At 44.7% G+C, this 16737-nt stretch overlaps 6 non-coding genes across 6 annotated transcripts; all 6 read right to left on the bottom strand.

Annotated features, from left to right (window-relative positions):
* Nucleotides 1-736: 736 nt before the first annotated feature.
* On the bottom strand, nt 737-809 carry TRNAD-GUC (transfer RNA aspartic acid (anticodon GUC)). Its single transcript has one exon. It is a non-coding gene; the product is annotated as a tRNA-Asp (tRNA).
* Nucleotides 810-6096: 5287 nt separating this feature from the next.
* Nucleotides 6097-6169, bottom strand: TRNAN-GUU (transfer RNA asparagine (anticodon GUU)). The gene has a single exon. It is a non-coding gene; the product is annotated as a tRNA-Asn (tRNA).
* A 1397-nt stretch (nt 6170-7566) lies between these two features.
* Nucleotides 7567-7639, bottom strand: TRNAN-AUU (transfer RNA asparagine (anticodon AUU)). Its single transcript has one exon. It is a non-coding gene; the product is annotated as a tRNA-Asn (tRNA).
* A 3014-nt stretch (nt 7640-10653) lies between these two features.
* TRNAN-AUU (transfer RNA asparagine (anticodon AUU)) lies at nt 10654-10726 on the bottom strand. The gene has a single exon. It is a non-coding gene; the product is annotated as a tRNA-Asn (tRNA).
* Nucleotides 10727-12270: 1544 nt separating this feature from the next.
* Nucleotides 12271-12343, bottom strand: TRNAN-AUU (transfer RNA asparagine (anticodon AUU)). The gene has a single exon. It is a non-coding gene; the product is annotated as a tRNA-Asn (tRNA).
* A 1985-nt stretch (nt 12344-14328) lies between these two features.
* On the bottom strand, nt 14329-14401 carry TRNAN-AUU (transfer RNA asparagine (anticodon AUU)). Its single transcript has one exon. It is a non-coding gene; the product is annotated as a tRNA-Asn (tRNA).
* Between the last annotated feature and the right edge of the window lie 2336 nt (nt 14402-16737).

Below are 16737 nucleotides of genomic sequence, written 5' to 3'. Positions count from 1 at the left end.
CTACTGTTTGTCGTAGCTCAATGTTATTAGTATGGTTAGATGGGGGACAAATTGGACTATAACATACTCAAAGGACATCCCCGTATCTCCAGTAGAAACAGAGTTACGAGCCTGCAAAGTATAGTCTAACTCATTTCCTATGGAGGGGGTTTGTTTCTTTACGTTTTGCTTAAGTACTCGGCCCCTGTTTGTCGTAGCTCAATGTTTTTAGCCACGGAAGCTCAGATATTAAATGGTCGTCAGGTATTGTGGAAAAACTTTGACTTTTTACGTAACATCTGAAACCTCACAGCACCGCTCCCGGGTGTGCTCGAACCACCAACCTTTCGGTTAACAGCTGAACGCGCTAACCATTGCGCCACGGAAGCCCAAAAATTAGATGTTCGTCAGGCATTGTGGAAAAACACAGACTTTTTACGTTACATCTGAGACCTCACAACAGCGCTCCCTGATGGGCTCGAACCACCAACCTTTCGGTTAACAGCCGAACGCGCTAACCATTGCGCAACGGAAGCCCAAAAATTTCACGTTCGTCTTTTATTGTGGAAAAACTCTGACTTTTTACGTTACATCTGAGACCTCACAATACCGCTCCCGGATGGGCTAGAACCACCAAACTATCGGTTAAAAGCCGAACGCGAATTTCATTGAGCCACGGAAGCTCAGATATTAAATGGTCGTCAGGTATTGTGGAAAAACTTTGACTTTTTACGTAACATCTGAAACCTCACAGCACCGCTCCCGGGTGTGCTCGAACCACCAACCTTTCGGTTGACAGCCGAACGCGCTAACCATTGCGCAACGGAAGCCCAAAAATTAAATGTTCGTCTGGTATTGTGGAAAAACCCTGACTTTTTACGTTACATCTGAGACCTCACAACGCTTGTAGGTCAAAATAGCGAAATCCAAAATGTCGAAGGCACAATATCGACGGTCAAAATAGCGAAAACAAAAACAGCGAAATGCAATAATAGCGAAATATCTTTATAGCGATAGCAAAGTTAGCGAATTACAATTACCTTGAAATCGTTAAACGCTAAATACATTTTTAGCGAACTTAATAACAGCTAAATACCTTTACAACGAAACCTAATATAAAGTAGTAAAAATTCGAAAACTACCAAATTGAATGCACATGCGATGAAGATAGCATCTTTATTATAACATAATCAAAGCATTGGTCGAGTAATCCTCAAACTATAATGCAGCCCGCCATTAATGGTCTAGACTGTTTCGAGAACCTTTTGAAATCATAGCTTAAAGACCGTCGAAAGCTTCTTCAGAGCTAAATCCCACCATAAGAGAAAAAATGGACATAATCCCCTCTCGTAGGCGACAAAATCCCCCGGACAATTCCCCCCCCAGGCCACACTTCAAATGCCCCCGAGCCCCAGGACAAATTCCCACCAAACTGTGATTGACAGGGAGGGAAATCTCTATTATATTAAGTATATAAAATAAAGAACATTATTATGCAAAAAGGAGAAATGTTATATCGGAAGGAAATATAAAATGTAATTTTTTGGAAAAGGCATGTTATTATGGGAAGTCAATGAAGATAAACAACAATATTTTGGAAAAGGCATATTATTTTGGGAAGTCAATTAAGATACACAACAATATTTTGGAAAAGGCATAATATTTTGGGAGGTGAATGAAAATAATCAACAATATTTTGGAAAAAGCATATTATTTTGGGAAGTGAATGAAGATAACCAACAATATTTTGAGAAAAGCATATTATTTTGGGAAGTCAATGAAGATAAACAACAATATTTTGGAAAAGGCATATTATTTTGGGAAGTCAATGAAGATTCACAACAATATTTTGGAATAGGCATAATATTTTGGGGAGTGAATGAAAATAATCTACAATATTTTGAAAAAAGCATATTATTTTGGGAAGTGAATGAGGATAAAGAACAATATTTTAGAATAGGCATAATATTTTGTGAAGTGAATGAAAATAATCAACAATATTTTGAAAAAAGCATATTATTTTGGGAAGTGAATGAAGATAAAGAACAATATTTTGGAAAAGGCATATCATTTTGGAAAGTGAATGAAGATAATCAAGAATATTTTGGAAAAAGCATATTATCTTTGAAGTCCATGAAGATAAACAACAATATTTTGGAAAAGGCATATTATTTTGGAAAGTTAATGAAGATAAACCATATTATTTTGGAAAGGCATATTATTTTGGGAACTCAATGAAGATAAAGAACAATATTTTGGAAAAGGCATATTATTTTGGAAAAAGCATATTATTTTGGGAAGTCAATGAAGATAAACCACATTATTTTGGAAAAGGCATATTATTTTGGGAAGTCATTGAAGATAAACAACAATATATTGGAAAAGGCATATTATTTTGGGAAGTCAATGAAGATAAACAACAATATTTTGGAAAAGGCATATTATTTTGGGAAGTCATTGGAGATAAACAACAATATTTTGGATAAGGCATATTATTTTGGGAAGTCAATGAAAATAAAATACAATATTTTGGAAAATGCGTAAAATATTAAAGTTATTTATAAAATATTACTAACCTAACCTAACCAACCTAACCTAATCCAATCGAACCTAACATAACCCAACCTAACCGAACAAAACCTAACCTAATCCAACGTAAATATTGCATGTCATTGACACTACCAATTAACCAATTCAAAGAAAAAATGTTTCGTATTGGCAAATTTTCACCATATTTACGCTAATAACTTTTACGTACACCTATTTTTGCCCTAGAACTGAATGAAAGTCCAAAATTAATTTGAAATAAGTCAAATTGTATTTTAATAATATTTATTTACCTTCGGCGAAACGAACCCACCATCCTTCACTCCGCTGTTCAACGCCTTATCCACTATGCCACCAGATCGCTGACTCTGCTAGTGTTTTAGATAATTTTGATATTGTATTTTTTACGACCTTTTTATTAAACACTGTCGGGGGATTATGACTGGAGGATTTTGTCTAGAGCGTGGGGGGTTTTGTACTCTTTCCTCGGATAGGGGGAAAAATGACCGGGGGATTTTGTCATGAGAAAGCGGGGATTTTGTAAGTTTTCAAAAATGGGGGATTATGACCGGGGTTCTTTTGTCTTGGGGGTATTTAGTCCGTATACCCTCATTTTTGCATTTCCTGTTACGGGGGATTATTCGGTGTTTTATCTTTTAGTATAGAGTACGTATGCATTGTTAAAAATATTTTAAGGTACCGTAAGAAATTCGCTATTGTTGTTCTCTTCAATATTTCATTTCGTTGTTTATGTTCTCGATATTGTTGCACTTCGCTAACCTTGCTATCGCTATTATTGCATTTCACTGTTGTTGTTTTCGCTATAATTGCATTTCGCTATTGTTTGTTTCGACGAAATCAACATGCTTTTTCAGCATTCGACATTTTATTTTCGATATTTTGACCTGATAACCTCACGCCACCGCTCCGGGATTGTCTCGAACTAACAACCTTTCGGATAAAAGCCGAACGCGCTAACCATTGCACCACGGAAGCCCGAAAATTAAATGGTCGTCAAGTATTGTTGAAAAACTTTGGCTTTTTACGTTACATTTGATATCTCACAACAACGCTCCCGGGTGGGCTCGAACCACCAACCTTTCGGTTAACAGCCGAACGCGCTAACCATTGCACCACGGAAGCTCAGAAATACAATGGTTGTCAGGTATTGTGGAAAACCTTTGACTTTTTACGCTACATCTGAGACCCCACAACACCTCTCCTGGGTGAGCTTGAACCACCAAGCTTTCGGTTAACAGCTGAACGCACTAACCATTGCGCCACGGAAGCCCAAAAATTAGATGTTCGTCAGGTATTGTGGAAAAACAATGACTTTTTTCCTTACATCTGAGACCTCACAACACCGCTCCCGGATGGGCTCAAACTAACAACCTTTCGGTTAACAGCCGAACGCGCTAACCATTGCGCCACGGAAGCCCAAAAACTAAATGGTCGTCAAGTATTGTTGTAAAACTTTGGCTTTTTACGTTACATTTGATATCTCACAACACCGCTACCGGGTGGGCTCGAACCACCAACCTTTCGGTTAACAGCCGAACGCGCTAACCATTGCGCCACGGAAGCTCAGAAATTCAATGGCTGTCAGGTATTGTGGAAAACTTATGACTTTTTACGCTACATCTGAGACCCCACAACACCACTCCTGGGTGAGCTTGAACCACCAACCTTTCGGATAACAGCTTAACGCGCTAACCATTGCGCCACGGAAGCCCAAAAATTAGATGTTCGTCAGGTATTGTGGAAAAACAATGACTTTTTACGTTACATCTGAGACCTCACAACACCGCTCCCGGATGGGCTCGAACTAACAACCTTTCGGTTAACAGCCGAAAGCGCTAACCATTGCACCATGGAAGCCCAAAAATTAAATGGTCGTCAAGTATTGTTGAAAAACTTTGGCTTTTTACGTTATATTTGATATCTCACAACACCGCTCCCGGGTGGGCTCGAACCACCAACTTTTCGGTTAACAGCCGAACGCACTAACCATTGAGCCACGGAAGCTCAGAAATTAAATGGTTGTCAGGTATTGTGGAAAACTTATGACTTTTTACGCTACATCTGAGACCCCACAACACCGCTCCCGGATGGGCTCGAACCACCAAGCTTTCGGTTAACAGCCGAACGCGATAACCATTGCGCAACGGAAGCCCAAAAATTAAATGGACGTCAGGTATTGTGGAAAAACTTTGACTTTTTACGTTACATCTGAGACCTCACAACACCGCTCCCGTATGGGCTCGAACTAACAACCTTTCCGTTAACAGCCGAACGCGCTAACCATTGCACCACGGAAGCCCAAAAATTAAATGGTCGTCAAGTATTGTTGAAAAACTTTGGCTTTTTACGTTACATTTGATATCTCACAACACCGCTCCCGGGTGGGCTCGAACCACCAACTTTTCGGTTAACATCCGAACGCGCTAACCATTGAGCCACGGAAGCTCAGAAAATAAATAATTGTCAGGTATTGTGGAAAACTTATGACTTTTTACGCTACGTCTGAGACCCACCAACACCGCTCCCGGGTGGGCTCGAACCACCAACCTTTCGGTTAACAGCTATACGCGCTAACCATTGCGCCACGGAAGCCCAAAAATTAAACGTTCGTCAGGTATTGTGCAAAAACACTGACTTTTTACGTTACATCTGAGACCTCACAACACCGCTCCCGGGTGGGCTCGAACCACCAACCTTTCGGTTAACAGCTGAACGCGATAACCATTGCGCAACGGAAGCCCAAATATTAAATGGACGTCAGGTATTGTGGAAAAACTTATGACTTTTTACGCTACATCTGAGACCCCACAACACCGCTCCCGGATGGACTCGAACCACCAACCTTTCGGTTAACAGCCGAACGCGATAACCATTGCGCAACGGAAGCCCAAAAATTAACTGAACGTCAGGTATTGTGGAAAAACTTTGACTTTTTACGTTACATCTGAGACCTCACAACACCGCTCCCGGATGGGCTCGAACTAACAACCTTTCCGTTAACAGCCGAACGCGCTAACCATTGCACCACGGAAGCCCAAAAGTTAAATGGTCGTCAAGTATTGTTGAAAAACTTTGGCTGTTTACGTTACATTTGATATCTCACAACACCGCTCCCGGGTGGGCTCGAACCACCAACTTTTCGGTTAACATCCGAACGCGCTAACCATTGAGCCACGGAAGCTCAGAAAATAAATAATTGTCAGGTATTGTGGAAAACTTATGACTTTTTACGCTACATCTGAGACCCCACAACATCTCTCCCGGGTGGGCTCGAACCACCAACCTTTCGGATAACAGCCGAACGCGATAACCATTGCGCAACGGAAGCCCAAAAATTAAATGGACGTCAGGTATTGTGGAAAAACTTTGACTTTTTACGTTACATCTGAGACCTCACAACACCGCTCCCGTATGGGCTCGAACTAACAACCTTTCCGTTAACAGCCGAACGCGCTAACCATTGCACCACGGAAGCCCAAAAATTAAATGGTCGTCAAGTATTGTTGAAAAACTTTGGCTTTTTACGTTACATTTGATATCTCACAACACCGCTCCCGGGTGGGCTCGAACCACCAACCTTTCGGTTAACAGCCGAACGCGCTAACCATTGCGCCACGGAAGCTCAGAAATTCAATGGCTGTCAGGTATTGTGGAAAACTTATGACTTTTTACGCTACATCTGAGACCCCACAACACCACTCCTGGGTGAGCTTGAACCACCAACCTTTCGGATAACAGCTTAACGCGCTAACCATTGCGCCACGGAAGCCCAAAAATTAGATGTTCGTCAGGTATTGTGGAAAAACAATGACTTTTTACGTTACATCTGAGACCTCACAACACCGCTCCCGGATGGGCTCGAACTAACAACCTTTCGGTTAACAGCCGAAAGCGCTAACCATTGCACCATGGAAGCCCAAAAATTAAATGGTCGTCAAGTATTGTTGAAAAACTTTGGCTTTTTACGTTATATTTGATATCTCACAACACCGCTCCCGGGTGGGCTCGAACCACCAACTTTTCGGTTAACAGCCGAACGCACTAACCATTGAGCCACGGAAGCTCAGAAATTAAATGGTTGTCAGGTATTGTGGAAAACTTATGACTTTTTACGCTACATCTGAGACCCCACAACACCGCTCCCGGATGGGCTCGAACCACCAAGCTTTCGGTTAACAGCCGAACGCGATAACCATTGCGCAACGGAAGCCCAAAAATTAAATGGACGTCAGGTATTGTGGAAAAACTTTGACTTTTTACGTTACATCTGAGACCTCACAACACCGCTCCCGTATGGGCTCGAACTAACAACCTTTCCGTTAACAGCCGAACGCGCTAACCATTGCACCACGGAAGCCCAAAAATTAAATGGTCGTCAAGTATTGTTGAAAAACTTTGGCTTTTTACGTTACATTTGATATCTCACAACACCGCTCCCGGGTGGGCTCGAACCACCAACTTTTCGGTTAACATCCGAACGCGCTAACCATTGAGCCACGGAAGCTCAGAAAATAAATAATTGTCAGGTATTGTGGAAAACTTATGACTTTTTACGCTACGTCTGAGACCCACCAACACCGCTCCCGGGTGGGCTCGAACCACCAACCTTTCGGTTAACAGCTATACGCGCTAACCATTGCGCCACGGAAGCCCAAAAATTAAACGTTCGTCAGGTATTGTGCAAAAACACTGACTTTTTACGTTACATCTGAGACCTCACAACACCGCTCCCGGGTGGGCTCGAACCACCAACCTTTCGGTTAACAGCTGAACGCGATAACCATTGCGCAACGGAAGCCCAAATATTAAATGGACGTCAGGTATTGTGGAAAAACTTTGACTTTTTACGTCACATCTGAGACGTCACAACACCGCTCACGGATGGGCTCGAACCACCAACCTTTCGGTTAACAGCCGAACGCGCTAACCATTGCGCCACGGAAGCCCAAAAATTAAATGGTCGTCAGGTATTGCTGAAAAACTTTGGCTTTTTACGTTACATTTGAGATCTCGCACCACCGCTCCCGGGTGGGCTTGACCCACCAACCTTTCGGTTAATAGCCGAACGCGCTAACCATTGAGCCACGGAAGCTCAGAAATTAAATGGTTGTCAGATATTGTGGAAAACTTATGACTTTTTACGCTACATCTGAGACCCCACAACACCGCTCCCGGATGGACTCGAACCACCAACCTTTCGGTTAACAGCCGAACGCGATAACCATTGCGCAACGGAAGCCCAAAAATTAACTGAACGTCAGGTATTGTGGAAAAACTTTGACTTTTTACGTTACATCTGAGACCTCACAACACCGCTCCCGGATGGGCTCGAACTAACAACCTTTCCGTTAACAGCCGAACGCGCTAACCATTGCACCACGGAAGCCCAAAAGTTAAATGGTCGTCAAGTATTGTTGAAAAACTTTGGCTTTTTACGTTACATTTGATATCTCACAACACCGCTCCCGGGTGGGCTCGAACCACCAACTTTTCGGTTAACATCCGAACGCGCTAACCATTGAGCCACGGAAGCTCAGAAAATAAATAATTGTCAGGTATTGTGGAAAACTTATGACTTTTTACGCTACATCTGAGACCCCACAACATCTCTCCCGGGTGGGCTCGAACCACCAACCTTTCGGTTAACAGCCGAACGCGCTAACCATTGCGCCACGGAAGCCCAAAAATTAAACGTTCGTCAGGTATTGTGCAAAAACACTGACTTTTTACGTTACATCTGAGACCTCACAACACCGCTCCCGGGTGGGCTCGAACCACCAACCTTTCGGTTAACAGCCGAACGCGATAACCATTGCGCAACGGAAGCCCAAATATTAAATGTTCGCCTGGTATTGTGGAAAAACCCTGAATTTTTACGTTACATCTGAGACCTCACAACACCGCTCCCGGATGGGCTCGAACTAACAACCTTTCGGTTAACAGCCGAACGCGCTAACCATTGCACCAAGGAAGCCCAAAAATTAAATGGTCGTCAAGTATTGTTGAAAAACTTTGGCTTTTTACGTTACATTTGATATCTCACAACACCGCTACCGGGTGGGCTCGAACCACCAACCTTTCGGTTAACAGCCGAACGCGCTAACCATTGCGCCACGGAAGCTCAGAAATTCAATGGCTGTCAGGTATTGTGGAAAACTTATGACTTTTTACGCTACATCTGAGACCCCACAACACCACTCCTGGGTGAGCTTGAACCACCAACCTTTCGGATAACAGCTTAACGCGCTAACCATTGCGCCACGGAAGCCCAAAAATTAGATGTTCGTCAGGTATTGTGGAAAAACAATGACTTTTTACGTTACATCTGAGACCTCACAACACCGCTCCCGGATGGGCTCGAACTAACAACCTTTCGGTTAACAGCCGAACGCGCTAACCATTGCACCATGGAAGCCCAAAAATTAAATGGTCGTCAAGTATTGTTGAAAAACTTTGGCTTTTTACGTTATATTTGATATCTCACAACACCGCTCCCGGGTGGGCTCGAACCACCAACTTTTCGGTTAACAGCCGAACGCACTAACCATTGAGCCACGGAAGCTCAGAAATTAAATGGTTGTCAGGTATTGTGGAAAACTTATGACTTTTTACGCTACATCTGAGACCCCACAACACCGCTCCCGGATGGGCTCGAACCACCAAGCTTTCGGTTAACAGCCGAACGCGATAACCATTGCGCAACGGAAGCCCAAAAATTAAATGGACGTCAGGTATTGTGGAAAAACTTTGACTTTTTACGTTACATCTGAGACCTCACAACACCGCTCCCGTATGGGCTCGAACTAACAACCTTTCGGTTAACAGCCGAACGCGCTAACCATTGCACCATGGAAGCCCAAAAATTAAATGGTCGTCAAGTATTGTTGAAAAACTTTGGCTTTTTACGTTATATTTGATATCTCACAACACCGCTCCCGGGTGGGCTCGAACCACCAACTTTTCGGTTAACAGCCGAACGCACTAACCATTGAGCCACGGAAGCTCAGAAATTAAATGGTTGTCAGGTATTGTGGAAAACTTATGACTTTTTACGCTACATCTGAGACCCCACAACACCGCTCCCGGATGGGCTCGAACCACCAAGCTTTCGGTTAACAGCCGAACGCGCTAACCATTGCACCACGGAAGCCCAAAAATTAAATGGTCGTCAAGTATTGTTGAAAAACTTTGGCTTTTTACGTTACATTTGATATCTCACAACACCGCTCCCGGGTGGGCTCGAACCACCAACTTTTCGGTTAACATCCGAACGCGCTAACCATTGAGCCACGGAAGCTCAGAAAATAAATAATTGTCAGGTATTGTGGAAAACTTATGACTTTTTACGCTACGTCTGAGACCCCACAACACCGCTCCCGGGTGGGCTCGAACCACCAACCTTTCGGTTAACAGCCGAACGCGATAACCATTGCGCAACGGAAGCCCAAATATTAAATGTTCGCCTGGTATTGTGGAAAAACCCTGAATTTTTACGTTACATCTGAGACCTCACAACACCGCTCCCGGATGGGCTCGAACTAACAACCTTTCGGTTAACAGCCGAACGCGCTAACCATTGCACCACGGAAGCCCAAAAATTAAATGGTCGTCAAGTATTGTTGAAAAACTTTGGCTTTTTACGTTACATTTGATTTCTCACAACACCGCTCCCGGGTGGGCTCGAACCACCAACTTTTCGGTTAACAGCCGAACGCGCTAACCATTGAGTCACGGAAGCTCAGAAATTAAATGTTTGTCAGGTATTGTGGAAAACTTATGCCTTTTTACGCTATATCTGAGACCCCACAACATCTATCCCGGGTGAACTCGAACCACCAACCTTTCGGTTAACAGCTATACGCGCTAACCATTGCGCCACGGAAGCCCAAAAATTAAACGTTCGTCAGGTATTGTGCAAAAACACTGACTTTTTACGTTACATCTGAGACCTCACAACACCGCTCCCGGGTGGGCTCGAACCACCAACCTTTCGGTTAACAGCTGAACGCGATAACCATTGCGCAACGGAAGCCCAAATATTAAATGGACGTCAGGTATTGTGGAAAAACTTTGACTTTTTACGTCACATCTGAGACGTCACAACACCGCTCCCGGGTGGGCTTGACCCACCAACCTTTCGGTTAATAGCCGAACGCGCTAACCATTGAGCCACGGAAGCTCAGAAATTAAATGGTTGTCAGATATTGTGGAAAACTTATGACTTTTTACGCTACATCTGAGACCCCACAACACCGCTCCCGGATGGACTCGAACCACCAACCTTTCGGTTAACAGCCGAACGCGATAACCATTGCGCAACGGAAGCCCAAAAATTAACTGAACGTCAGGTATTGTGGAAAAACTTTGACTTTTTACGTTACATCTGAGACCTCACAACACCGCTCCCGGATGGGCTCGAACTAACAACCTTTCCGTTAACAGCCGAACGCGCTAACCATTGCACCACGGAAGCCCAAAAGTTAAATGGTCGTCAAGTATTGTTGAAAAACTTTGGCTTTTTACGTTACATTTGATATCTCACAACACCGCTCCCGGGTGGGCTCGAACCACCAACTTTTCGGTTAACATCCGAACGCGCTAACCATTGAGCCACGGAAGCTCAGAAAATAAATAATTGTCAGGTATTGTGGAAAACTTATGACTTTTTACGCTACATCTGAGACCCCACAACATCTCTCCCGGGTGGGCTCGAACCACCAACCTTTCGGTTAACAGCCGAACGCGCTAACCATTGCGCCACGGAAGCCCAAAAATTAAACGTTCGTCAGGTATTGTGCAAAAACACTGACTTTTTACGTTACATCTGAGACCTCACAACACCGCTCCCGGGTGGGCTCGAACCACCAACCTTTCGGTTAACAGCCGAACGCGATAACCATTGCGCAACGGAAGCCCAAATATTAAATGTTCGCCTGGTATTGTGGAAAAACCCTGAATTTTTACGTTACATCTGAGACCTCACAACACCGCTCCCGGATGGGCTCGAACTAACAACCTTTCGGTTAACAGCCGAACGCGCTAACCATTGCACCAAGGAAGCCCAAAAATTAAATGGTCGTCAAGTATTGTTGAAAAACTTTGGCTTTTTACGTTACATTTGATTTCTCACAACACCGCTCCCGGGTGGGCTCGAACCACCAACTTTTCGGTTAACAGCCGAACGCGCTAACCATTGAGTCACGGAAGCTCAGAAATTAAATGTTTGTCAGGTATTGTGGAAAACTTATGCCTTTTTACGCTACATCTGAGACCCCACAACATCTATCCCGGGTGGGCTCGAACCACCAACCTTTCGGTTAACAGCTATACGCGCTAACCATTGCGCCACGGAAGCCCAAAAATTAAACGTTCGTCAGGTATTGTGCAAAAACACTGACTTTTTACGTTACATCTGAGACCTCACAACACCGCTCCCGGGTGGGCTCGAACCACCAACCTTTCGGTTAACAGCTGAACGCGATAACCATTGCGCAACGGAAGCCCAAATATTAAATGGACGTCAGGTATTGTGGAAAAACTTTGACTTTTTACGTCACATCTGAGACGTCACAACACCGCTCACGGATGGGCTCGAACCACCAACCTTTCGGTTAACAGCCGAACGCGCTAACCATTGCGCCACGGAAGCCCAAAAATTAAATGGTCGTCAGGTATTGCTGAAAAACTTTGGCTTTTTACGTTACATTTGAGATCTCGCACCACCGCTCCCGGGTGGGCTTGACCCACCAACCTTTCGGTTAATAGCCGAACGCGCTAACCATTGAGCCACGGAAGCTCAGAAATTAAATGGTTGTCAGATATTGTGGAAAACTTATGACTTTTTACGCTACATCTGAGACCCCACAACACCGCTCCCGGATGGACTCGAACCACCAACCTTTCGGTTAACAGCCGAACGCGATAACCATTGCGCAACGGAAGCCCAAAAATTAAATGGTCGTCAAGTATTGTTGAAAAACTTTGGCTTTTTACGTTACATTTGATATCTCACAACACCGCTCCCGGGTGGGCTCGAACCACCAACTTTTCGGTTAACATCCGAACGCGCTAACCATTGAGCCACGGAAGCTCAGAAAATAAATAATTGTCAGGTATTGTGGAAAACTTATGACTTTTTACGCTACATCTGAGACCCCACAACATCTCTCCCGGGTGGGCTCGAACCACCAACCTTTCGGTTAACAGCCGAACGCGCTAACCATTGCGCCACGGAAGCCCAAAAATTAAACGTTCGTCAGGTATTGTGCAAAAACACTGACTTTTTACGTTACATCTGAGACCTCACAACACCGCTCCCGGGTGGGCTCGAACCACCAACCTTTCGGTTAACAGCCGAACGCGATAACCATTGCGCAACGGAAGCCCAAATATTAAATGTTCGCCTGGTATTGTGGAAAAACCCTGAATTTTTACGTTACATCTGAGACCTCACAACACCGCTCCCGGATGGGCTCGAACTAACAACCTTTCGTTTAACAGCCGAACACGCTAACCATTGCACCAAGGAAGCCCAAAAATTAAATGGTCGTCAAGTATTGTTGAAAAACTTTGGCTTTTTACGTTACATTTGATTTCTCACAACACCGCTCCCGGGTGGGCTCGAACCACCAACTTTTCGGTTAACAGCCGAACGCGCTAACCATTGAGTCACGGAAGCTCAGAAATTAAATGTTTGTCAGGTATTGTGGAAAACTTATGCCTTTTTACGCTACATCTGAGACCCCACAACATCTATCCCGGGTGGGCTCGAACCACCAACCTTTCGGTTAACAGCTATACGCGCTAACCATTGCGCCACGGAAGCCCAAAAATTAAACGTTCGTCAGGTATTGTGCAAAAACACTGACTTTTCACGTTACATCTGAGACCTCACAACACCGTTCCCGGGTGGGCTCGAACCACCAACCTTTCGGTTAACAGCCGAACGCGATAACCATTGCGCAACGGAAGCCCAAATATTAAATGTTCGCCTGGTATTGTGGAAAAACCCTGAATTTTTACGTTACATCTGAGACCTCACAACACCGCTCCCGGATGGGCTCGAACTAACAACCTTTCGGTTAACAGCCGAACGCGCTAACCATTGCACCAAGGAAGCCCAAAAATTAAATGGTCGTCAAGTATTGTTGAAAAACTTTGGCTTTTTACGTTACATTTGATTTCTCACAACACCGCTCCCGGGTGGGCTCGAACCACCAACTTTTCGGTTAACAGCCGAACGCGCTAACCATTGAGTCACGGAAGCTCAGAAATTAAATGTTTGTCAGGTATTGTGGAAAACTTATGCCTTTTTACGCTACATCTGAGACCCCACAACATCTATCCCGGGTGGGCTCGAACCACCAACCTTTCGGTTAACAGCTATACGCGCTAACCATTGCGCCACGGAAGCCCAAAAATTAAACGTTCGTCAGGTATTGTGCAAAAACACTGACTTTTTACGTTACATCTGAGACCTCACAACACCGCTCCCGGGTGGGCTCGAACCACCAACCTTTCGGTTAACAGCTGAACGCGATAACCATTGCGCAACGGAAGCCCAAATATTAAATGGACGTCAGGTATTGTGGAAAAACTTTGACTTTTTACGTCACATCTGAGACGTCACAACACCGCTCACGGATGGGCTCGAACCACCAACCTTTCGGTTAACAGCCGAACGCGCTAACCATTGCGCCACGGAAGCCCAAAAATTAAATGGTCGTCAGGTATTGCTGAAAAACTTTGGCTTTTTACGTTACATTTGAGATCTCGCACCACCGCTCCCGGGTGGGCTTGACCCACCAACCTTTCGGTTAATAGCCGAACGCGCTAACCATTGAGCCACGGAAGCTCAGAAATTAAATGGTTGTCAGATATTGTGGAAAACTTATGACTTTTTACGCTACATCTGAGACCCCACAACACCGCTCCCGGATGGACTCGAACCACCAACCTTTCGGTTAACAGCCGAACGCGATAACCATTGCGCAACGGAAGCCCAAAAATTAACTGAACGTCAGGTATTGTGGAAAAACTTTGACTTTTTACGTTACATCTGAGACCTCACAACACCACTCCCGGATGGGCTCGAACTAACAACCTTTCCGTTAACAGCCGAACGCGCTAACCATTGCACCACGGAAGCCCAAAAATTAAATGGTCGTCAAGTATTGTTGAAAAACTTTGGCTTTTTACGTTACATTAGATATCTCACAACACCGCTCCCGGGTGGGCTCGAACCACCAACTTTTCGGTTAACATCCGAACGCGCTAACCATTGAGCCACGGAAGCTCAGAAAATAAATAATTGTCAGGTATTGTGGAAAACTTATGACTTTTTACGCTACATCTGAGACCCCACAACATCTCTCCCGGGTGGGCTCGAACCACCAACCTTTCGGTTAACAGCCGAACGCGCTAACCATTGCGCCACGGAAGCCCAAAAATTAAACGTTCGTCAGGTATTGTGCAAAAACACTGACTTTTTACGTTACATCTGAGACCTCACAACACCGCTCCCGGGTGGGCTCGAACCACCAACCTTTCGGTTAACAGCCGAACGCGATAACCATTGCGCAACGGAAGCCCAAATATTAAATGTTCGCCTGGTATTGTGGAAAAACCCTGAATTTTTACGTTACATCTGAGACCTCACAACACCGCTCCCGGATGGGCTCGAACTAACAACCTTTCGTTTAACAGCCGAACACGCTAACCATTGCACCAAGGAAGCCCAAAAATTAAATGGTCGTCAAGTATTGTTGAAAAACTTTGGCTTTTTACGTTACATTTGATTTCTCACAACACCGCTCCCGGGTGGGCTCGAACCACCAACTTTTCGGTTAACAGCCGAACGCGCTAACCATTGAGTCACGGAAGCTCAGAAATTAAATGTTTGTCAGGTATTGTGGAAAACTTATGCCTTTTTACGCTACATCTGAGACCCCACAACATCTATCCCGGGTGGGCTCGAACCAAAAACCTTTCGGTTAACAGCTATACGCGCTAACCATTGCGCCACGGAAGCCCAAAAATTAAACGTTCGTCATTTATTGTGCAAAAACACTGACTTTTCACGTTACATCTGAGACCTCACAACACCGTTCCCGGGTGGGCTCGAACCACCAACCTTTCGGTTAACAGCCGAACGCGATAACCATTGCGCAACGGAAGCCCAAATATTAAATGTTCGCCTGGTATTGTGGAAAAACCCTGAATTTTTACGTTACATCTGAGACCTCACAACACCGCTCCCGGATGGGCTCGAACTAACAACCTTTCGGTTAACAGCCGAACGCGCTAACCATTGCACCAAGGAAGCCCAAAAATTAAATGGTCGTCAAGTATTGTTGAAAAACTTTGGCTTTTTACGTTACATTTGATTTCTCACAACACCGCTCCCGGGTGGGCTCGAACCACCAACTTTTCGGTTAACAGCCGAACGCGCTAACCATTGAGTCACGGAAGCTCAGAAATTAAATGTTTGTCAGGTATTGTGGAAAACTTATGCCTTTTTACGCTACATCTGAGACCCCACAACATCTATCCCGGGTGGGCTCGAACCACCAACCTTTCGGTTAACAGCTATACGCGCTAACCATTGCGCCACGGAAGCCCAAAAATTAAACGTTCGTCAGGTATTGTGCAAAAACACTGACTTTTTACGTTACATGTGAGACCTCACAACACCGCTCCCGGGTCGGCTCGAACCACCAACCTTTCGGTTAACAGCTGAACGCGATAACCATTGCGCAACGGAAGCCCAAAAATTAAATGTTCGTCAGGTATTGTGGAAAAACACTGACTTTTTACGTAACATCTGAGACCTCACAGCACCGCTCCCGGGTGTGCTCGAACCACCAACCTTTCTGTTAACAGCCGAACGCGCAATCCATTGCGCAACGGAAGCCCAAAAATTAAGTGGTCTTCAGGTATTGTGGAATAACATTTATATTTTGGGTTACATCTGACACCTCACAACACCGCTCCCGGACGGGCTCGTACCACCAACCTTTCGGTTAACAGCCGAACGCGCTAACCTTTGAGCCACGGAAGCTCAGAAATTAAATGGTTGTCAGTTATTGTAGAAAAGTTATGACTTTTCACGCTACATCTGAGACCCCACAACACCTCTCCCGGGTGGGCTCGAACCACCAACCTTTCGGTTAACAGCTGAACGCGCTAACC

The sequence above is a fragment of the Phalangium opilio genome, unplaced genomic scaffold, assembly GCF_054372755.1.
Source record: "Phalangium opilio isolate 3A_F unplaced genomic scaffold, DU_Popi_V2 ptg000019l_1, whole genome shotgun sequence".
Lineage (NCBI taxonomy): Eukaryota > Metazoa > Arthropoda > Arachnida > Opiliones > Phalangiidae > Phalangium > Phalangium opilio.
Note: the sequence above shows the minus strand (reverse complement) of the source record. Positions and strands in the feature narration are given on the sequence as shown.